At 45.0% G+C, this 24,616-nt stretch overlaps 1 protein-coding gene across 2 annotated transcripts in view; it reads left to right on the forward strand.

Annotated features, from left to right (window-relative positions):
* The window catches only part of LOC115112375 (RNA-binding Raly-like protein), a 93,388-nt gene that overhangs the window by 14,807 nt on the left and 53,965 nt on the right, over positions 1 to 24,616 (forward strand). The window lies entirely within an intron of this gene.

The following is a 24,616-nucleotide window of genomic DNA, read 5'->3' on the forward strand; positions in this document are numbered from 1 at the left end:
CATTGGCCAGCTTCTCCATGAACTCCTGGCAGGGGAGGTTGAAGTTTGTCTTCACAATAAGCATGGCCTTGATGGTAAGAACAGTGAACCTATTTCTTGCTGCTGTCCAGAGATCATTCATTTGGGAGAACACTCTCTCGACTGGTGCATTACTTCCAGGTAAGCACATGACAACAGACGCTAATCTAGCCAGGTTAGTGTGTGGGATGTCGTTCTCTTTGAAGTGGGTAACCACCGTGCTCCATCTCTGACTAAGCGGTGTCTCAGATGTTTTCCATTCTTCAAGCGATCCCCCTTTAGGAACTCTTGCAGGCCAGTAACCTCGTCAAACAATGCATCCTCATTGATGGTCACATTGGGGCATTTTTCCTGCAGTGTGCCTGCTGCCTTCTGGATCTCTTCACGCTGAGGTTGCCTTTTTAAAAGGAGACCATGTAAATATTTTAGATTATCTGTGTGCTTTCCCCATGCTTGCAAGTAGTTCACAGCCGCAGTGAATAATTATTGGGATGTTTTGAGAAAGCTCTCTATAGACATTGCTCCATTTCCCTCTAGCTCTCTCAGAGTCCTCTGACCAAAACTGGAATGAAGTTGCCATCACGTCTTGCAGTCAATTTTGCCTCAATGTTTCTCAGAATTGCAGCTGACTCCACAGCACACAGCGGTCCTGGCCTTCAAGCATCTTCATCGTGTCACTGAATACAGTCAAGTTTCCATGGACAAAGGCCAGCCAAAGTTCAGTCAGTGGGATCTTCGAACATTGTTCGCAGGACAACAGGACATTTGTCTTCAGAAAGAAAAAAGGATTTCAATGGCACATACCTTTTCAGCACTCTTTCTAGAGCAGGGAGCCTGGACAGCCAGCCAACATTGCTGTGTCCTAAAATGTTATGGTACTCCTGGCCAACAAACTCACAAAAGCTCTTCAGTCTTTCTAGAGCAGGGAGCATGACAGCCAGCCAACATTGCTGTGTCCTAAAATGTTATGGTACACCTGGCCAACAAACTCACAAAAGCTCTTCAGTCTTTCTACTCTGACGGTGAAAATATGAAATATCCAAATATCTTTGTGAGCAGGTACTCAACATCAAGGGGAATCATATCCAAAGCTGTTCTGGCTGTGTTATGAATGATGTGGGCAGGACAACCTAAGCCAATCACCTCCCGCTGCAGAGCATTTTTAACTTTGGTATGGACATTAACCCTCCCCAGCCTATTCAGTCCTCCAAAGTTGGTATTTGTGTTGTTGGCAAAGAATGCCACGACTTTGTTTTCCAGGTTACATTTTTGGATGACCGCCAGAACCTCAGCTGCAATTTCCTCTGCTGTTTCTCCTTTCAATTTAACAAAATCAAGCAGTTTTGTTTCCACAGATGTGCTGCCACCATATATCTTACAATATCTGACTACTACTGGCAGCAGCTTTACATGTCCATGATTGGACGCATCAATGGACAGGGACACAAATTCAACCTGGGCTAGGTCCTGTTACCAAAGTAGTTGCCCATGGTGGTAACACGTTACTCACCATGGCGTCACATTTTGTCCTAACACATGGTGCTAACACGTTACTCACTATGGCTTCACATTTTGTCCTAGCACATGGTGCTAACACGTTACTCACTATGGCTTCACATTGTGTCCTAGCACATGGTGCTAACACGTTACTCACTATGGCTTCACATTTTGTCCTAGCACATGGTGCTAACACGTTACTCACTATGGCTTCACATTTTGTCCTAGCACATGGTGCTAACACGTTACTCACTATGGCTTCACATTGTGTCCTAACACATGGTGCTAACACGTTACTCACTATGGCTTCACCCTAGCACATGGTGCTAACACGTTACTCACTATGGCTTCACATTTTGTCCTAGCACATGGTGCTAACACGTTACTCACTATGGCTTCACATTTTGTCCTAGCACATGGTGCTAACACGTTACTCACTATGGCTTCACATTTTGTCCTAGCACATGGTGCTAACACGTTACTCACTATGACTTCACATTTTGTCCTAGCACATGGTGCTAACACGTTACTCACTAGGGCTTCACATTGTGTCCTAGCACATGGTGCTAACACGTTACTCACTATGGCTTCACATTGTGTCCTAGCACATGGTGCTAACACGTTACTCACTATGGCTTCACATTGTGTCCTAGCACATGGTGCTAACACGTTACTCACTATGGCTTCACATTTTGTCCTAGCACATGGTGCTAACACGTTACTCACTAGGGCTTCACATTGTGAGCACATGGTGCTAACACGTTACTCACTATGGCTTCACATTTTGTCCTAGCACATGGTGCTAACACGTTACTCACTATGGCTTCACATTTTGTCCTAGCACATGGTGCTTCACTATGGCTTCACATTGTGTCCTGGCACATGGTGCTAACACGTTACTCACTATGGCTTCACATTTTGTCCTAGCACATGGTGCTAACACGTTACTCACTATGGCTTCACATTGTGTCCTAGCACATGGTGCTAACACGTTACTCACTATGGCTTCACATTTTGTCCTAGCACATGGTGCTAACACGTTACTCACTAGGGCTTCACATTGTGTCCTAGCACATGGTGCTAACACGTTACTCACTATGGCTTCACATTTTGTCCTAACACATGTAAACTTTGGCTCATAAAGCTTCCGTGTCAGTTGTGCTGTGCAGTCCATAGATCTGTAACTATGATTGGGTCACATAGTGTGGTATGCAAAGACACCCTCCTGCACACCCAAATCATATTCTTCTTGGGAAGGCTCTACCTTCTTGAAGAATGTGGTGACAGAGGGCATACCAACATGGGCAATCAGAGAGGCTTTATGCTTTTTGGTCTGTTGATGTTCTACCACTGCCATTCTTCCCCCTCTGCCAATTGAAAAAGAGGAATTACAAAGGGTGCAGCTAACCATTCTATCATCTTGACCTGAGCCTATAAATGGAAATTCTCTCATCATGTTGTCATTAAAATGGCATTTCCGTTTCTTGGAAAGCGCCATTGTACCTCCTCTGTCTGCTCTTCTTCACTCTCCTTGTGTCACTCTTCTTACTCTCTTTTTCTTCTCCTCCAATCTTTCTCCTCTTTTCTTCACTCGTCTTCCTGCTCTTTCTTCCTTTCCTTCTCTTTACCTTTCCACCACACTCTTCCACACTCTCCTCGCTTCACTCTTTTTACTCCCTTAAATGTTCCTTCTCATTCCTCTCCAATCTTGAATAATAAATAGTACACTATTAGATAAAATACTTTGGATTCCCATTGCTTGTCTCATTTTTGTATTTTAACTCAAAAACATTGTTTGGAATAATAAATGGGCAGGCTCTGTAATCATATATGTACCTTCCCTCTATCTCTTTCACTCTTCTTTCTATCCAGTCTTCCTCCTCTACACTCTAACAGAAAACATTATGCTAATGTTATCCATGAACATTTCTACATATATTTTCACACTACTTATAATACCAAACCATTAAAATTGTAATCTACAAATAAATATGATCAGAATTATGCATTAATTTAATATAATCATATTTTCAAAATAGCCCGTCCACTGCATGTTTACATGTGAACGTTTTTTAACCTAGCTACCATGAAAGTAGCTGGCTAACCTAGCTAGATAACGTTAACTTAGTCGACATAGCTAATGTTAGCTAGCATAACCTATGCCTTATAAAGCAGATCTATATAATAAATTGTGATATTATAACATCATTAGCTGGTATCTCAAACAATTGTAACTTACCTGGCTTGAAAAGAGGTGTGTGGTGATGTTATAGATTCACTTGACACTTGCTAGCTTCTGGCAAAGTTTTCCACAGCAGTTTTCTCTAAAACTATCGCGAGCATGTAGTTAGTAGAAGAAGAGTGAATGAAGCTGCTATAGGGAGCAGCCCCCTCTGCTGGACAAAACAAGCACAACGCGATTGAGACGTCAACCGGTAGGCTCTGCTGCCCGGTCTTTCTTGCCATGTAAAATATTATTTCACTTTACAGTCTGTTTTTAACGCACAGTTAACGCACAGTTGGCTGGGACAGCTCCAGCCGGGGACAGGCCACCCTAACCCTAGATTCAAGTCCACATCTCAGGTCAATCCTAGCCTCAACCACCACTCTAACCGTAACCCTAGCTTCATGTCCACATCCTGGTACAACCCTAACCCTCAACCCGCTGTTCCCTCATACCAATGGAACCCCTTTTCTTTCCACACCCACCCCCTCCCACACTACCCCAGTCCCCTCCCTCTGCACCTGTCACCCTCACCTCTCTCCAACAGAGTGGTCTCCACTGATGTAGGACATGTAACACACACCTGAGATAACAGACATAGACATGGCTTTGAACACAGCAAAGGCACACTTCAGTGATGGAATGTAGAAGAGAGTAAGATAACAGAGAGACACCTGACATGCAAGCAGGCAGCATTCCCACCATGACACAGCTCATACATGTAGTCCAGTGTGACTATAAATAGACATCAAACACCTAGCAGAAATATATACACCTGGCAGTTCAGATAAGTAGCAATGGACTTCAAACACCTAGCAACACACCTGACCACACACATCACGTCATATTATAGCTTCTCTCTTCTCTCTCTCTCTCTCTCTCTTCTCTCTCCGGCTCTCTCTGGCTCTCTCTCTCTCCTCTCTCTCCTCTCTCCTCTCTCTGGCTCTCGCTCTTGTCTCTCTCTTCTCTCTCTGGCTCTCTCTCTCTTCTCTCTCTGGCGCTCTCTCTCTCTCTCTCTCTCTCTTATCTCTCTGTCTCTCTCTCTCTCTCTTATCTCTCTGTCTCTCTCTCTCTTCTCTCTCTGGCTCTCTCTGGCTCTCATCTGTCTCACTGAAGACGGTGCTCTTGGATGACCCTGACAGTGGATGGGTTTTGTCATCATTTGTTTCCTCCAGGGCTGCAGGCGGTGACAGGGGCTGTGTGGCTCTGCGTGGCCCAGCTGTGGGATGAGGAATGGGGGCACAGTTTCACACTGTTTGGGGCAGAGATACAGCTGCCATTGCACGTTCGCTCCAGTGCACCGCTACAAAAGCTCACATTACTGTTTGTCCTGTACACAGAGACTCAGGTGCTGTGAAAAGCCAACCGTCTCTCTCACGCTCTACACACATATGCTTGTACACACACACACACTCACACACACACACACACACACACACACACACACACACACACACACACACACACACACACACACACACACACACACACACACACACACACACACACACACACACACACACACGCCACACATGCACGCACATTCCCATGGCACACAAAGCCGGAAGTTTGAGGCAGCGCAGGGAGCATATAAGCAGTAAATTATTGTATGAGCAAACAGCTCTTCTCTCTAATTGTGCTTTTATGGAACAGCAGATGATTTAGTTAGTGAGTTTATAAAGGCTGAGGAATGTGGGGAGTATAATAAGACATCTCTGTAGTTCAGAGCCCTGAATCACTAGGATGAAACAACTGCCCAGGGGAGTGAAGACTAACTACACTCCTTCCGTTTTGCATAAAGCCACAAATGTTGCGTATTACCTCTCCCTACTGGAAATTCACAAAATGAGCACATTGCATTTGCCATTCTAACATGTTCCATGGCATGTAAAATGACTTGATAATCTGTTTCCAATACATTTGTAACATATTTAGGAAACAAAAATGCTCCAAACTATAGCTTTTCATGTGTTTGGGAAAGCAAAGATGAGTGGAATCAGTTTCTATTACAATCACATTTGTTATTGTGTAATTATTGTATATGCTACACGTTTTAACATGGACATTTACAGTAATAATTCCCTGCCTTTTCATCTGAGGGAGTCACTGCAACTCTAAACCCTCAACACTCATCAGCACTGTTCTGTGGCCATGTAAGCATTCACTTGTAAATATAAAGGTCCAGCTTGGACCCTGGAATTACACCGGCCATTACTGTCTGCTCCATTTTCCCTCAGTGGTGAGAATGAGATGAGGCAGGAGAGGAGGGTCTGACTGAACACAGGGCAGTGTGTGCTAGGCATCTGGTCTTGTGTATTTTCACTCTGCTCTCCCTCCATGCACTCCATTCCTCTAATGTGGCATCATCTGTTTTCATTACTGGGGGGCTGGCGATTGGATGGGGAGTAATAATAGATCAGATCCATCTGTCACAGGATCAGAAATGGAAAGGGGGTCAGGGGGGTGGGCGCAAGGATGGAATAGGGGCATGAACTATCTGCAGCTGCTGGGGCCGATGGCACGCACCACACTTCACTTCCCTATTAGACTGGCTGGTTAGGGCCAGAGCCAGAGCCCTAACCAGCCACCAGGGCACGGGGTGGGAGGATACCATGGAGGATTAGCGAGTGTGTTATTTGGGGATGAGGGTGGTCACTCTTGGCAAAAAAGTGCTGTAGAGGGGGCAGAGGAGGGTAGGGGTGTGGTGGGTATAATATAATATCTAGTGTGGTATTTGGGAGGTGAGGGTGGTCACTCCCAGAATGAGAGAGAATAAAACCTTTAGTGTAATGAGGTGTCACATAGCGTTGGGTCCTGTTACTGTTCAGCCCAGGCCGGGCGTCCAGGTGACAGTCTGATTAATAAAGTGGTGACAGGCTCTTATAGAGGCACCCAGGTGTGGAGGCTCCATCTCCCTGCAGGGACTCTGGCTACATGGGCAACCCAGCCAAGGGCACCGCACTGGGCTACGGCTCATGACCTCAGCCCCCTTTCCTGGTGGTCCACAAGCCAGGGGTATAAGGTTAGTCTCTGGGATTTGTTGGCTCACTTCTTCTCTCCCTGTGCTTGTCTAGATAAAGTATGGTCCTGACTGCTAACAGGGTCAGGTCAATAGGTAAATGAGGCCTCTGTGAGGTCAGACAAGTAAACCATAAAAGGTCACCCAAACATTGTACACTCCTCTTCTCAAACACTCGTCTTCCTCCTCCTCTGTTCCATAAATGCAGCCTTCCTGCTGTACAGTGTTCCACATCCTTAGGCTGAGTGTAAAGGTCAGTGCTATCTACAGTAACAGTCCCAGTCAGTGTTGTGGGCTCTAGAGCTGGTGTGGACATAAGGTCAGGGTCCAGATAGAGATAAGGTCAGGGTCTAGTTAGAGATAAGGTCAGGGTCTAGATAGAGATAAGGTCAGGGTCTAGTTGGAGATAAGGGCAGGGTCTAGATAGAGATAAGGTCAGGGTCTAAATAGAGATAAGGTCAGGGTCTAGTTAGAGATAAGGTCAGGGTCTAGTTAGAGATAAGGTCAGGGTCTACATAGAGATAAGGTCAGGGTCTAGTTGGAGATAAGGTCAGGGTCTAGATAGAGATAAGGTCAGGGTCTAAATAGAGATAAGGTCAGGGTCTAGTTAGAGATAAGGTCAGGGTCTAGTTAGAGATAAGGTCAGGGTCTAGTTAGAGATAAGGTCAGGGTCTAGATAGAGATAAGGTCAGGGTCTAAATAGAGATAAGGTCAGGGTCTAGTTAGAGATAAGGTCTAGTTAGAGATAAGGTCAGGGTCCAGATAGAGATATGGTCAGGGTCTAGTTGGAGATAAGGTCAGGGTCTAGATAGAGATAAGGTCAGGGTCTAAATAGAGATAAGGTCAGGGTCTAGTTAGAGATAAGGTCAGGGTCTAGTTAGAGATAAGGTCAGGGTCTAGTTGGAGATAAGGTCAGGGTCTAGATAGAGATAAGGTCAGGGTCTAAATAGAGATAAGGTCAGGGTCTAGTTAGAGATAAGGTCAGGGTCTAGTTAGAGATAAGGTCAGGGTCTAGTTAGAGATAAGGTCAGGGTCTAGATAGAGATAAGTTCAGGGTCTAAATAGAGATAAGGTCAGGGTCTAGTTAGAGATAAGGTCAGGGTCTAGTTAGAGATAAGGTCAGGGTCTAGTTAGAGATAAGGTCTAGTTAGAGATAAGGTCAGGGTCCAGATAGAGATAAGGTCAGGGTCTAGTTAGAGATAAGGTCAGGTCTAGATAGAGATAAGGTCAGGGTCTAGATAGAGATAAGGTCAGGGTCTAGATAGAGATAAGGTCAGGGTCTAGATAGAGATAAGGTCAGGGTCTAGTTAGAGATAAGGTCTAGTTATAGACAATGTCAGTGTATAGTTGGAGATAAGGTCTAGTTAGACATAAGGTCAGGGTCAAGTTAGAGATAAGGTCAGGGTCTAGTTAGAGATAAGGTCTAGTTAGAGATAAGGTCAGCGTCAAGTTAGAGATAAGGTCAGGGTCTAGTTGGAGATAAGGTCATGGTCTATTTAGAGATAAGGCCAGGGTCTAGTTGGAGAAAAGTCAGGGTCTAGTTGGAGATAAGGTCAGGGTCTAGTTGGAGATAAGGTCAGGGTCTAGTTGGAGATAAGGTCAGGGTCTAGTTGGAGATAAGGCCAGGGTCTAGTTGGAGATAAGGCCAGGGTCTAGTTGGAGATAAGGTCAGGGTGTAGTTGGAGATAATGTCAGGGTCTAGTTGGAGATAAGGTCAGGGTCTAGTTGGAGATAAGGTCATGGCCTATTTAGAGATAAGGCCAGGGTCTAGTTGGAGAAAAGTCAGGGTCTAGTTCGAGATAAGGTCAGGGTCTAGTTAGAGATAAGGTCTAGTTATAGACAATGTCAGGGTATAGTTGGAGATAAGGTCTAGTTAGACATAAGGTCAGGGTCAAGTTAGAGATAAGGTCAGGGTCTAGTTAGAGATAAGGTCAGTGTCAAGTTAGAGATAAGGTCAGGGTCTAGTTGGAGATAAGGTCATGGTCTATTTAGAGATAAGGTCAGGGTCTAGTTGGAGAAAAGTCAGGGTCTAGTTGGAGATAAGGTCAGGGTCTAGTTGGAGATAAGGTCAGGGTCTAGTTGGAGATAAGGTCAGGGTCTAGTTGAAGATAAGGTCAGGGTCTAGTTGGAGATAAGGCCAGGGTCTAGTTGGAGACAAATCAGGGTCTAGTTGGAGATAAGGTCAGGGTGTAGTTGGAGATAAGGTCAGGGTCTAGTTGGAGATAGTTGGAGATAAGGTCAGGGTCTAGTTGGAGATAAGGTCAGGGTCTAGTTGGAGATAAGGTCAGGGTAGAGATAGATAGAGGAAGTAGGTTTCCATATGGTAATAACACTGGCCACTGGGCCAGAGAGGAGAGACAAAAGTAAAGGGATGGATGGGGTGAATGGATGGTGGGGTTGTAGGATGCAGAGATGGATGGGATGTATTGGTGGAGGGATGGAGGAGTGCATATGGGGTGGAAGGATAAAGAGATGGAGATGGGTCTGCCCTGGGCCTGATGACTAGAATCGGCTTCCTATTTCGCAACAAAGCCTCCTTCACTCATGCTGCCAAACATACCCTCGTAAAACTGACTATGCTACCGATCCTTGACTTCGGCGATGTCATTTACAAAATAGCCTCCAACACTCTACTCAGCAAATTGGATGCAGTCTATCACAGTGCCCTCCGTTTTGTCATATACTACCCACCACTGAGACCTGTATGCTCTCATTGGCTGGTCCTCGCTACATATTCGCTACCAAACCCACTGGCTCCAGGTCATCTATAAGTCTTTGCTATGTAAAGCTCCGCCTTATCTCAGCTCACTGGTCACCATAGCAGCACCCACCCGTAGCACTTGCTCCAGCAGGTATATTTCACTGGTCACCCCCAAAGACAACATTCCCTTTGTCTGCCTTTCCTTCCAGTTCTCTGCTGCCAATGGCTGGAACGGATTGCAAAAATCACTGAAGCTGGAGACTTATATCTCGCTCACTAACTTTAAGCGTCAGCTGTCAGAGCAGCTTAACGATCGTTGCAGCTGTACACAGCCCATCTGTAAATAGCCCATCCAACCAACTACCTACCTCATCCCATATTTGTTTTTGTTTTTCTGCTCTTTTGCACACCAGTATCTCCACTTGCACATCCTCATCTGCACATCTATCACTCGTGTTAATTGCTAAATTGTAATTACTTCGCCACTATGGCCGATTTATCGTCTTACTTTCTTACTTAATTTTCACACTGTATACAGATTTTTCTATTATGTTATCGACTGTACATTTGTTTATCCCATGTGTAACTCTGTGTTGTGGTTCTGACGCACTACTTTGCTTTATCTTGGCCAGGTCGCAGTTGTAAATGAGAACTTGTTCACATTTGCCATTGTGCATGATGATCTTAGGCTGCTCGGCCATGGCAACCCATTTCAAGAAGCTTCTGACTAAAAGTTATTGTGCTGATGTTGCTTCCAGAGGCAGTTTGGAACTCTGTAGTGAGTGATGCAACCGATGACAGACAATTTTTTTCACTCTTTAGCACTCAGCGGTCCCAGTCTGTGAGCTTGTGTGCGTTGTTGCTCCTAGACATTTCCACTTCACAATAACAGCACATACAGTGGACCAGGGCAGAAATTTGAGGAACATCTGGCCTACCTGGTTCAATCAAAAAATGTCAAAAATAATATGTGGAGATACGTTCAGAATCCATTGGGGGTGACAGGCTAGGAGGTTGGCTGACCATGGTCACTTGGCTGGGGATAATGGAACTGGCCTATGCTATATGTGTGTGTGTGTTTCCTTGTGTGTGTGTGGTTGTGTGTTTGTGAGGCCAGGGGGGTATCCATTCGTATTCTCTGTGGTCTGTGTGTGTGTACATTACCAAGCCAGATGAGTTATCTGTGGTGGCCTAAGGCTTATCACTCCACAGGAGCTGGCCCTGAGCTAATGGAGTCATTCCTACCCCTACTGCTCCTCAGTCTGCCTGACACACACATACACACCCCGGGAGAGGGGGGAGAGGAGAGAAAGGGGAGAGGTAGAGAGTTACAGAGTATGGGAAGTGGAGATGGAAATGAGAGATTCTACTGTCACGAGAGAGAGCGAGAGAGAGAGAGAGAGATGAGAGGGAAGAGCAATGTAGGAAAGGACCTAGAGTGATGGAGGATGAGAAAAAGATAGAGCAGAAGGGAGGGAGAGATGGATGAGGAGAAAGGCGGGAGTGTGACGGGAGGTAAAGAAAGCCAGTAAGGGAGAGGGAGAGAGAGAGCTGTGTGCCGTTTGCCCCCTGGCGTGAACAATCCATCTCAAATTGATCTCCCAGCTCGGCCCAGCAGGGCATTCCGAATCAATCTCAAATTGATCTCTGTGCCAGAGGTCTGGAAAACTAGCAGCGGAGCTTATCAGAAATATAGTGGTGCTGGGAGGATCTGACAGAGAAACTTATCACACTGCACAACGGGAAATGGGCTCTGAAGCCCCAGGGCGGCAAGGGGACCCAACCAGCTCCCTGCTACACACACACACACTTAATTCAACGAGAGCGCACACACACATGATACACGTTGCCAAATGTTTCTTTTTACATACAGATGTATATCTTGCCCTCAAATACAAATGCAAACACACCGACACAGTATAACCCAAAAACACACACCCCAGGTGAAACAGAATCTCTCTCACGCACATTCCCTTTCCAACTACACAAATAAACAGGCACATACACAACCCGGTCATCTGTACACAACCAAAGACTATGTCCTGAAATGTTAGCAGGAGCGCTACATATGGATGCATGATGAGTCAGGCAGGTGTGATTTGAGACCTGCGGGTCTTAGTGTTGCTCTGAGAGAGGCCCGGGTGGAAGATCAATACAGCCATGCATTTAAACAGAGAATCAGCTCCCAGGGAAAATAAATCTCTCTCTCTCTCTTTCTCTCTCAAGGAGAGGAGGACCAAAATGCAGCATGGTTAGAGTTCATGGTTTTTAATATGAGAAACTCAACATGAACACAATTACAAAAACAACAAACATGGCAAAACCCGAAACAGACCTATCTGGTGCAGAGAACACAAAGACAGGAAACAATCACCCACAAAATACCCACATAATATGACTGCCTAAATATGGTTCCCAATCAGAGACAACGATAGACAGCTGCCTCTAATTGAGAACCAATCTAGGCAACCATAGACATGCAATATACCTAGAAAGGAGACAGCCCCATAAACATACAAAACCCCTAGACAAGACAAAAACACATACATCATCCATGTCACACCCTGACCTAACCAAAATAACAAGGAAAACAAAGAATACTAAAGACAAAGACACCGGATAAGACAGGAGAAGTACTCCAGATATAACAGACTGACCCTAGCCCCCCGACACATAAACTACTGCAGCATAAATACTGGAGGCTGAGACAGGAGGGGTCTGGAGACACTGTGGCCCCATCCGATGATACCCCCGGACAGGGCCAAACAGGCAGGATATAACCCCACCCACTTTGCCAAAGCACAGCCCCCACACCACTTGAGGGATATCTTCAACCACCAACACTGTGGCTACAGCACCAGAGGAGGCTGCTGGGAGGAGCTAGAGCTTGTTTTGTATTTGTTGTCCGATGTGCTTAGGTCACCAGAGTGGAGCTGACATGCTTTTTAAGGGTGCATGATCAGAAACAATAACACACTGAAAATAATGTCCAATTCAATCCAGTGACGGATGGACAGAGGGAGAGAGTGATGGAGGAATTGAGTAAAGGGCAATAGAGGGAGAGAGAGAGTGAGACAGAGGGAGTTTGAGTGTCAGCGTTTGAGTGTCCTGTAACAGCTCCCAGTCAGCACTGTGGGGTAATGGGGGAGAATGTATGTATGTGCGTGTGTGTTGTTGTGTGGTGCCGGTGACCCCATCAGAGATGCTTGTACCCAGGACTACAGTACTGACACCAGGGAAAAATCTAACCCTACACGCTCACACACACACACACACACACACACACACACACACACACACACACACACACACACACACACACACACACACACACACACACACACACACACACACACACACACACACACACCTTGCTGAGCTAAAACTCTTAGAGGGAATTCTTAGAGACAGTGGAGAGGTTTGTGTGCATCTGGAAATTAATTCTGCAGGAAAATTAGGTTTGACCCCAGTTGATCTTTGGCCGCCACAAAGGCCACATACACCCACACACACACACACACACACACACACACACACACACACACACACACACACACACACACACACACACACACACACACACACACACACACACCTTGCTGAGCTAAAACTCTTAGAGGGAATTCTTAGAGACAGTGGAGAGGTTTGTGTGCATCTGGAAATTAATTCTGCAGGAAAATTAGGTTTGACCCCAGTTGATCTTTGGCCGCCACAAAGGCCACATACACACACACACACACACACACACACACACACACACACACACACACACACACACACACACACACACACACACACACACACCGTGTCTTCTCAAAGCCCCCCCATCCCCCCGCTCCCCTGCTTCACACTCCATTTATTCCCACTCACAGACCTGAGGTGCCTACCAATGAACACATAGATGTCCTTCAGACAACACACACACACTATGCACGCTATCTGTATACCACTTGTACCCCCGCAAAAATCCAAACAAACACTCATATTTCTTCACAGTACATTTCCATATATAAAGGAAGAGCTGCAGTAGGGGTGGGCCATATCTGTGCCTTTAGTTCTGCTGCATTAGCCCTGAGACACTGTGCAGCTCTCTGTTAATGGCTGTTATTTGTTATCTGGCTCTGATAGCAGCAGGCCTCCTTGCTCATCTCTGTATTCACAGCAGCTCTGTCTTTAAACCCACCCACCCCTTCTCTCTGTTGCTTTTCTCAGTGAAGGTGTGTTAGGACATTTTGGCATTCAGTGGGTTTCCCTTAGCTCTAGGACAGCTTTTTCTCTTAGTTCTAGGACAGACTTGTATGTGTGTGTGTGTGTGTGTGTGTGTGTGTGTGTGTGTGTGTGTGTGTGTGTGTGTGTGTGTGTGTGTGCTGTGAGAAAGTGTGTGTATATGAGAGAGACAGACTTAGAGACATAGAGACACACAGACATAGAGAGAGAGCAAGAGAGAGAGAGAGAGAGGGGATGCAGGTTAAGCCCCACCCTCTTCAACATATATATCAACGAATTGTCGCGGGCACTAGAACAGTCTGCAGCACCCGGCCTCACCCTAATAGAATCTGAAGTCAAATGTCTACTGTTTGCTGATGATCTGGTGCTTCTGTCCCAAGCCAAGGAGGGCCTACAGCAGCACCTAGATCTTCTGCACAGATTTTGTCAGACCTGGGCCCTGACAGTAAATCTCAGTAAGACAAAAATAATGGTGTTCCAAAAAAGGCTCAGTTCCCAGAACGACGAATACAAATTCCATCTAGACACCGTTGCCCTAGAGCACACAAAATAACTATACATACCTCGGCCTGTGAACAATCTGAGAGACAAGGTAAAAAGGGCCTTCTATGCCATCAAAAGGAACATCAAATTCGACATACCAATTAGGATCTGGCTAAAAATACTTGAATCAGTTATAGAACCCATTTCCCTTTATGGTTGTGAGATCTGGAGTCCGCTAACCGGAATTCTGAAAAATGATCGTCCGTGTACAATGTAAAGCACCAAATAATGCATACAGAGCAGAATTAGGCCGATACCCGCTAATTATCAAAATCTAGAAAAGAGACGTTAAATTCTACAACCACCTAAAAGGAAGCGATTCCCAAACCTTCCATAACAAAGCCATCACCTACAGAGAAATAAATAAGGAGAATGGTCCCCAAAGCAAGCTGGTCCTGGGGCTCTGTTCACAAACACAAACAGACCCCACAGAGCCCCAGGACAGCAACACAATTAGACTCAACCAAATCATGAGAAAATACCAAATATCAATGTAAAACGCTAAATATCAACATAAAACACAAAATAATGCATGCAGACCAGAATTAGGCCGATACCCGCTAATTATCCAAATCTAGAAAAGAGACATTAAATTCTTGACACATTGGAAAGAATTTACAAAATAAACAGAGACAACTAGAATGCTATTTGGCCCTACACAGAGAGTATACAGTGGCAGAATACCTGACCACTGTGACTGACCCAAAATGAAGGAAACCTTTGACTCTGTACAGACTCAGTGAGCATAGCCTTGCTATTGAGAAAGGCCAACAAATGCAGACCTGGCTCTCAAGAGAAGACAGGCCATGTGCACACTGCCCACAAAATGAGGTGGAAACTGAGCTGCACTTCCTGACCTCCTGTCCAATGTATGACCATATTAGAGACACATATTTCCCTCGGATTACACAGATCCACAAAGATTTCAAACACAAATCCAATTTTGATAAACTCCTTTATCTATTGGGTGAAATACCACAGTGTGCCATCACAACAGCAAGATGTATGACCTGTTGCCACAAGAAAAGGGCAACCAGGGAAAAGGGCAACCAGTTTATTTATTTTCCCTTTTGTACTTTAACTATTTGCACATAATTCCAACACTATATACATATACATATTATTACATTTGAAATGTCTTTATTCTTTTAGAACTATTGTAAGTGTAATGTTTACTGTTAATCTTTTATTGTTTATTTCACTTATGTTTATTATCTATTTCACTTGCTTTGGCAATGTAAACATATGTTTCCCATGCCAATAAATCCCCTGAAATTAAATTGAATTGAGAGAGAGAGGTGAATTATCGAGAGAATATAGAGGTGAAGTAGAGAGAGAGAGAGAGAGAGAGAGAGAGAGAGAGAGAGAGAGAGAGAGAGAGAGAGAGAGAGAGAGAGAGAGAGAGGTGAAGTAGACAGAGAGAGAGAGAGGTGAAGTAGACAGAGAGAGAGAGGTGAAGTAGACAGAGAGAGAGAGAGAGACTCAGTGAGCATAGCCTTGCTATTGAGAAAGGCCGCCATAGGCAGACATGGCTCTCAAGAGAAGACATGCTATGTGCTCACTGCCCACAAAATGAGGTGGAAACTGAGCTGCACTTCCTAACCTCCTGCCCAATGTATGACCATATTAGAGAGACATATTTCCCTCAGATTACACAGATCCACAAAGAATTCGAAAACAAATCCAATTTTGAAAAACTCCCATATCTACTGGGTGAAATTCCACAGTGTGCCATCACAGCAGCAAGATTTGTGACCTGTTGCCACGAGAAAAGGGCAACCAGTGAAGAACATGCACCATTGTAAATACAACCCATATTTATGCTTATTTGTTTTATCTTGTGTCCTTTATCTTGTTAAAACACTGTATATATATAATATGACATTTGTAATGTCTTTATTGTTTTGAAACTTCTGTATGTGTAATGTTTACTGTAAATTTTTATTGTTTATTTCACTTTATATATTCACTTTATATATTATCTACCTCACTTGCTTTGGCAATGTTAACACATGTTACCCATGCCAATAAAGCCCTTGAATTGAATTGAATTGAGAGTGAGAGAGGTGAAGTAGACAGAGAGAGAAGTGAAGTAGAGAGAGAGAGTGAGAGAGAGAGAGAGAGAGAGAGAGAGAGTTGAAGTAGACAGAGAGAGAGAGAGAGAGAGAGAGAGAGAGAGTTGAAGTAGAGAGAGAGAGAGAGAGAGAGAGAGAGAGAGATGAAGTAGACAGAGAGAGGGGTGAAGTAGAGAGAGAGAGAGAGAGAGAGAAGAGACAGAGAGGGTTGAAGTAGACAGAGAGAAGAGAGAGATGAAGTAGACAAGAGAGAGAGAGAGAAGTGGAGAGAGAGAGAGAGAGGGGGGTGAAGTAGAGAGAGAGAGAGAGTGAGAGAGGTGAAGTAGACAGAGGGGAAGTGAGAGAGGTGAAGTAGAGAGAAAGAGAGAGACAGAGAGAGAGAGAGAGAGAGAGAGAGAGTGAAGTATTGAGAGAGAGGTGAAGTAGACAGAGAGAGAGAGAGAGAGAGTGAGAAGAGAGTGAAGTAGAGAGAGAGAGGTGAAGTAGAGAGAGAGAGAGAGAGAGAGTTAGACAGAGAGAGAGAAGGAGAGAGAGAGAGAGAGAGAGAGAGAGAGAGAGAGAGAGAGAGAGAGAGAGAGAGAGAGAGACAGAGAGAGAGAGAGAGAGAGAGAGAGAGTTGAAGTAGACAGGAGAGAGAAGAGAGAGAAAGAGAGAGAGAGAGAGAGAGAGAGAGAGAGAGAGTTGAAGTAGACAGGGAGAGGTGAAGTAGAGAGAGAGAGAGAGTTGAAGTAGACAGAGAGAGAGAGAGAGAGAGAGAGAGAGAGAGAGAGAGAGAGAGAGAGATGAAGTAGAGAGAGAAAGAGAGAGGTGAGAGAGAGAGAGAGAGAGAGAGAGAGAGAGAGGGTGAAGTAGAGAGAGAGAGAGAGAGTGAGAGAGGTGAAGTAGAGAGAAAGAGAGAGACAGAGAGAGAGAGAGAGAGAGAGAGAGAGAGAGAGAGTGAAGTATAGAGAGAGGTGAAGTAGACAGAGAGAGAGAGAGTGAAAGAGGTGAAGTAGACAGAGAGAGGTGAAGTGGAGAGAGAGAGAGAGAGAGAGAGAGAGAGAGAGGGGTGAAGAGAGAGAGAGAGACAGAGAGAGGTGAAGTAGAGAGAGAGAGAAAGAGAGAGACAGAGAGAGAGAGAGAGAGAGAGAGAGAGAGAGAGAGGGTGAAGTAGAGAGAGAGAGAGAGAGAGAGAGAGAGGTGAAGTAGAAGAGAAAGAGAGAGAGAGAGAGAGAGAGAGAGAGAGAGAGAGAGAGAGTGAAGAGACAAAAAGAGAGAGAGAGGTGAAGTAGACAGAGAGAGAGAGAGAGAGAGAGTTGAAGTAGACAGAGAGAGATGCAGTAGAGAGAAAGAGAGGTGAAGAGACAGAGAGAGAGAGAGAGAGAGAGAGAGAGAGAGTTGAAGTAGACAGAGAGAGAGAGAGTAGAGAGAGAGAGAAGAGAGAGAGAGAGAGAGAGAGAGAGAGAGAGAGAGAGAGAGAGAGTGAAGTGAAGACAAAGAGAGAGAGAGAGAGAGAGAGAGAGAGAGAGAGAGGTAGAGAGAGGTGAAGTAGACAGAGAGAGTGAGAGAGGTGAAGTAGAGAGAAAGAGAGAGACAGAGAGAGAGGGGTGAAGTAGAGAGAGAGGTGAAGTAGACAGAGAGAGAGGTGAAGTAGAGAGAGAGAGAGGTGAAGTAGAGAGAGAGAGAGATGAAGTAGAGAGAGAGAGTGAGAGAGAGAGAGAGAGGTGATGTAGAGAGAGAGGTGAAGTAGAGAGAGAGAGTGAGAGAGAAAGAGAGAGAGAGAGAGAGAGAGAGAGGTGAAGTAGAGAGAAAGAGAGCGACAGAGAGAGAGAGAGAGAGGTGAAGTAGAGAGAGAGGTGAAATAGAGAGGGAGAGAGAGAGAGAGTTGAAGTAGACAGAGAGAGGTGAAGTAGAGAGAGAGAGAGAGAGAGAGAGAGAGAGAGAGAGAGAGAGAGAGAGAGGTGAAGTAGACAGAGAGAGAGAGAGGTGAAGTAGAGAGAGAGACAGACAGACAGAGAGGGAGTGAGGGGGGCAGTAAGTTTTGGGGAGCTCTTGGCCCAGGTGGAAGTCTCCTCCTGTGAGGATCTCAGACTGCAGTGTGGGGTCGACTCAGCAAATGTCCCACCTGTCAATCACAGCTAAACCCCTGACAGCTCCTTGCTCTGATTGACAGCTTATTATTTTCCCTAGATGTTTTTTCCCCCCAGTTTTCTCCTCTACTGATGAGCTGATGCTTTACTGTCCTTCTTAAAGGGTCAGGAACTGAAGGAGCCGGGCTGGTTTCTGTCTTAAATAGGATGTGTCCTGTGTAGAGGGTTCACAGATGGGCTCTCACAGTTTTCATTCTGTGAGTGGTTAGTAAGTCAAGTTAGGAAGAGTTTTTCACTTTTCAAGTAGTGTTTTCATATTTTTGACTTGTAGTTCACTGTGACAGATTTGGACATGGTCATAGACTAGGGTTGCTAGATCATTTCAGAACAACTTACAGGGACATGAAAGAGCTAAACTCTCCTTTATCTGGGTATGGCATATTAAAGGATGCCAGTTTCTGACCAGTTTCTAACCTTTTAATTTAGTGTTTTTACTTTTACAGTGACATTTTAAGGTATCTCTAACAGAGAACATCCTGATCTCCCTGAACAGTATCCTCTCCTAGAGACAGAGATGTGGTGGGGGGAAGGACACACACACACACACACACACACACACACACACACACACACACACACACACACACACACACACACACACACACACACACACACACACACACACACACACACACACACTACATACACCCTCCACTGTTACTCGTCACCTTACTACTGTCCAATGCTCCTAATTAACACTAACCATCCTAATGAATGCTTTTCATATTTGAAATGTCCAATTACTGTTCTGTCCCTTGTTCCTGGGCTCAGACAGACCATAAAGGGACAAAGCTGTGACTGGAACTGGAGAGGAGACTCACACACACGCACTCATAATCTTCGCTGAACATTATGAGGGTCATGTGTCACCATGGTTACAGCGAGGTCATACTGTACCTGATTATTAAACGTCTGAGAAAGTGGGGGTTTGGAGAGAGAGGTGGGTGGGGGGGGGGGGTCTCTCGGGAACAAAGACCTTTAGGATGCCATCTGAGGTACATTGTTTAGGACAGACAAGCAGACAGAGATGTTGTAGACTGTGCTCCTCTTCCAGACATAGGGGGTGTTTTAGTGAGATGAATCTGGGGCTTTATCATTGTCAAATACAGTAATCATTCCACTTTCTCTCTCAGTGTAAGAGGGTACCGAAGCTCTGAGTGGCCTTTTTTGAATAAAGATGTCAACAATGAGACAATAACTGGTCCTTCATTCTCTCTCTAGATAGAACTGTCCCTCTTCTGTGGCAATAAGCAAAACATATCGGATTCTTTGCCAAAGTTAGATGAAAGTTAGCTCAAAGCTAGCCTGAGGACGTTGTGGGATCTGTCCAGATGGTCTCTAGCCATGCAGGCCCATCCCACACCAAACGGCCCTCTGCCTCCAGAAAGATGAATCTAGTCTGTGAAAAACCAAAAGTGGAATGTCTCTGATACAAACAAACACACACACACACACACACACACACACACACACACACACACACACACACACACACACACACACACACACACACACACACACACACACACACACACACCTTAAGATGTACTTCCTTTGTTGCGAGTGTTTAGAGTAAAGCACCCTCTTGTTTGCAGCCTCCTGTCGTTCTCTCCTGTTTCACAAAGAGATCCGTTCAATCTATCATTGAATCTGATTACCTGTAGGTGTTTCCACCAGGAAAAGGCAGGATGGTATATACCCCCCCCCCCTCTCTTTCTCTCTCTCCCCCTCTGTCTCGCTCTCTCTCTCTGCCAGGAGCCTAAGTGAGTAATTATAATAACAGCGTTTGGTTGGTAATCACAGTAAACACCTGTAACCTGGGCTGATTTGAAAGGCAAATGAATGCTAATCTGTTGTTTAACCAGCCAGAGCTTTTGTTGCCCAGAATTTGTTCTCTCTCTCTCTCGCTTTAAAATATACTTTAATACACTGGACCACACTACTGCTTTGATACACACACTATGGAGGGAGTCATTTGGACCTCTTGTTCCCTCTTCTTCTCTCCTTTTTGATTGAATTGTTTCTCTCTTATCTTCTCTTATGTCCTCCTCTCTTCCTCATCTCCTGTTTTCTTTTTCTATTCCCTCCTTCTCTTAATATTTTACCTCTGTAAAAAGCATTTGTTACAATGTTATCTCACAAATCATATTTTATTCTAACACGATTGCTCAGAGAAATAGATTTTGTTTAGCAAGTAATATGTTTTCAAAATGATTGGCACCCCTGTCTCCAATACCTGTCAATACCTCACCTTGCGGGGATAACGATACTGTTGTATGAGATTGGAGAACACATTGGGAGGGATCTTAGACCACCATTCCTCCATACAGAATCTTTCCAAATCCTTGATATCCTTCGTCTGCACTTATGGACTGCCAGTTCAAACCACAAGTTTTCAATGGTGTTCATGTCCGGAGACTGAGATGGCCATTGCAAAATGTTGATTTTACTTGGTAAAGTTCATGATGCCATTTAATTTAAGAAGGGCCCCAGGACCAGTGGAAGCAAAATAGCCCCATAACATCAAAGATCCACCACCCTATTTTACAGTAGGTACTGGTGTACATGGCCAAAGAGATTTATTTTCATGTCATCTGACCATAGCACCGGTTCCAAGTGCCAATCTCGTTTAGCAAACTCCAGGCATTTACATTTGTTTGATTACATGAAAATAAAGCTCTTTGGCCGCGCACACCAGTGGTGGGTTTTACGTGGAAATAAGGATGCAGAAGCAGTAATAGTCCTGCTCCCTCACAACACAGTAGAGCACAGCAGTGAACGGGGAGTGACTGATGAGATAATAGCAGGTGAATGTCAGAGGAGCAGGGGGCAGGGGCTCCCACTGTGGGAAAAGGACAGGGCCCCCCACTGTTGACCATCAATACTCAGACAGAGAGTGGACAGTCTGACTCTCTGCACAAACACAAACCCACACCACACTGGCTGGTCCCTCCCAGTTGGTTTGTCAGCTCATTCTCAGGAAACAGCAATAACCCCCCAGGGAGAGGTGTGTGTGTCGTGCGTGTGTGCGTGTGTGCTTGTTTGCGCATGTGCGCGTGTGTGTGTGCGTGCGCGCGCGTGTGTGTAGGTGCGTCATGTGCCCATGTGTTTGTGCTTGCATACCTGCATTCTATGTTCAAGACCCAAACCCTCCAGACAAACTCCAACTCCTCACAACCTCCTATCCTAAACAATTTCCTGTGTTCCTCTGTGTTCTGTCTGTCCCAGTCTCCTGTGTTCCAGTGCACAGCTGTCTGCTCTATCTGTGCTGCTCCAGGCCCAGCGTTTACTCTAGCTCCAATGCCTTATCAATGCAGCACACTCCAATTCATCTCTATCAACCTCTTTAACTTCTCTTTTAGTTGTGCTCTTCTAGTCAAACTGTGAAGGGGCATCAGTCAGGCCTACTCAGTACAGAGCAGCAGACACAGGGTGCCTTGAGGTTTCATTTCATTCACTCAGTCTGACTCTGAGTAGCTAATGATGAATACAGCATTTATCCTGACTTAATACATCACTTGCCTCTTGTGGTGCACTCGCTTACTCTCTCAGGGACAAATCATCTCGCCAGATCCATATTCGTGTTTCAGACTTTTGCATCAATCATGCACTGATGTAACAGGGAGATTTGCACCATGTACTTGAAGATGCTGCTGTGATCGTCCAGAGCCGATGTTCAGCAGCCAGACCACCCTGTGTCCCTCTGCTTCTGACCAGTGGGTCGGTCAGTAATGGATGTTGGGCACTAGATTACATGGCTCCCAAGTGGCGCAGTGGTCTAAGGCACCGCATCTCAGTGCTAGAGGCATCATTACAGACCCTGGTTCGATTCCAGGCTGTATCACAACCAGCCATGATTGGCAGACCCATAGGGAGGTGCACAATTGGCCCAGTGTCGTCCGGGTTAGGGTTAGACCGGGGTAGACCATCATTGTAAATACGAATTTGTTCTTAACTGACTTGCCTGGTTAAATTAATCAAAATAAAAACATTGTTCTGTGTTATTCATTGTAGAAGGTAACATTTTATTGTATTTAACCTTTATTTAACTAGGCAAGTCTGTTATGAACAAATTCATATTTACAATGACGGCCTACCAAAAGACACATCACAACAAGAGAGACAACACAACACTACATAAAGAGAAACCTAAGACAACAACATAGCAAGGCAGCAACACATGACAACACAGCATGGTAGCAACACAACATAACAACAACATGGTAGCAACACAACATGGTAGCAGCACAAAACATGGTACAAACATTATTGGGCACAGACAACGGCACAAAGGGCAAGAAGGTAGAGACAACAATACATCACACAAAGCAGCCACAGTAAGAGTGTTCATGATTGAGTCTTTGAATGAAGAGATTGAGATAAAACTGTCCAGTTTGAGTGTTTGTTGCAGCTCGTTCCAGTCGCTAGCTGCAGCGAACTGAAAAGAGGAGCGACCCAGGGATGTGTGTGCTTTGAGGACCTTTAACGGAATGTGACTGGCAGAACGTGTGTTGTATGTGGAGGATGAGGGCTGCAGTAGACATCTCCGATAGGGGGAAGTGAGGCCTAAGAGGGTTTTATAAATAAGCATAAACCAGTGGGTCTTGCGACGGGTATACAGAGATGACCAGTTTACAGAGGAGTATAGAGTGCAGTGATGTGTCCTATAAGGAGCATTGGTGGAAAATCTGATGGCCGAATGGTAATGAACATCTAGCCGCTCGAGAGCACCCTAACCTGCCGATCTATAAATTATGTCTCCGTAATCTAGCATGGGTAGGATTGTTATCTGAATCAGGGTTAGTTTGGCAGCTGGGGTGAAAGAGTAGCGATTAAGATAGAGGAAACCAAGTCTAGATTTAACTTTAGCCTGCAGCTTTGATATGTGCTGAGAGAAGGACAGTGTACCGTCTAGCCAAGTACTTGTATGAGGTGACTACCTCAAGCTCTAAACCCTCAGAGGTAGTAATAACACCTTTGGGAAGAGGGGCATTCTTCTTACCAAACCACATGACCTTTGTTTTGGAGGTGTTCAGAACAAGGTTAAGGGTAGAGAGATTGTTGGACACTAAGAAAGCTTTGTTGTGGAGCATTTAACACAAAATCCAGGGAGGGGCCAGCTCAGTATAAGACTGTATCATCTGCATATAAATGGATGAGAGAACTTCCCACTGCCTGAGCTATGTTGTTGATGTAAATTGAGAAGATTGTGGGGCCTAGGATTGAGCCTTGGGGTACTCCCTTGGTGACAGGCAGTGGCTGAGATAGAAGATTTTCTGACTTTATACTCTGTACTCTTTGAAAGAGGTAGTTAGCAAACCAGACCAAAGACCCCTCAGAGACACCTATACTCCTTAGCTGGAGCACAAGAATGGAATTGTCTTCTGTATCAAAAGCTTTGGACAAGTCAATAAAAATAGCAGCACAATATTGCTTAGAATCAAGGGCAATGGTAACATCATTGAGGACCTTTAAGGTTGCAGTGACACATCCATAACCTGAGCGGAAACCAGATTGCATACCCGAGAGAATACTATAGACAATAAGAAAGCCAGTCAGTTGATTATTGACAAGTTTTTCCAACCCATTTTTTATAAACAGGGCAAATAGAAATAGGCCTAACAGTTAGGATCTCCCCCTTTAAATTAAGGACAAACTGTGGCTGCCTTCCAAGCAATGGGAACCACCCCAGAAAGGAGAGACAGGTTAAAAGGTTGGAGATAGGCTTGGCGATGATAGGGGGAGCAACCTTAAAGAAGAAAGGGTCTAAACTATCTGACCCAGATGGTTCTTTCGGGTCAAGTTTAAGGAGCTCCTTTAGCACCTTGAATTCAGTGACTATCTACAGTTAGAAACTTTGTAGCAGGGCAGGGGGAAAAGATGGAGAAGCGTAGAGGATAGTCACATTAGATGGGGTGGGAGATGAGGAAATGTTGGACAGGCAATGACGCATGGCTACGTCAAATGGGAATCCTGACTTAATGAAGTGATGATTAAAGAGCTCAGACATGTGCTTCTTGTCAGTAACAACCACATCATCACATTAAGGGACATGGGCAGCTGTGAGGAGGAGGAGGGTTTATTCTCCAGGTCTTTAACCGTTTTCCAGAACTTCTTGGGGTTAAACCCACAGAGAGAGAACTGCTCCTAAAGTAACTAACTTTGGCCTTCCAGATATCCTGA

Source organism: Oncorhynchus nerka, linkage group LG27, assembly GCF_034236695.1.
Source record: "Oncorhynchus nerka isolate Pitt River linkage group LG27, Oner_Uvic_2.0, whole genome shotgun sequence".
In the NCBI taxonomy this organism is placed as follows: Eukaryota; Metazoa; Chordata; class Actinopteri; order Salmoniformes; family Salmonidae; genus Oncorhynchus; species Oncorhynchus nerka.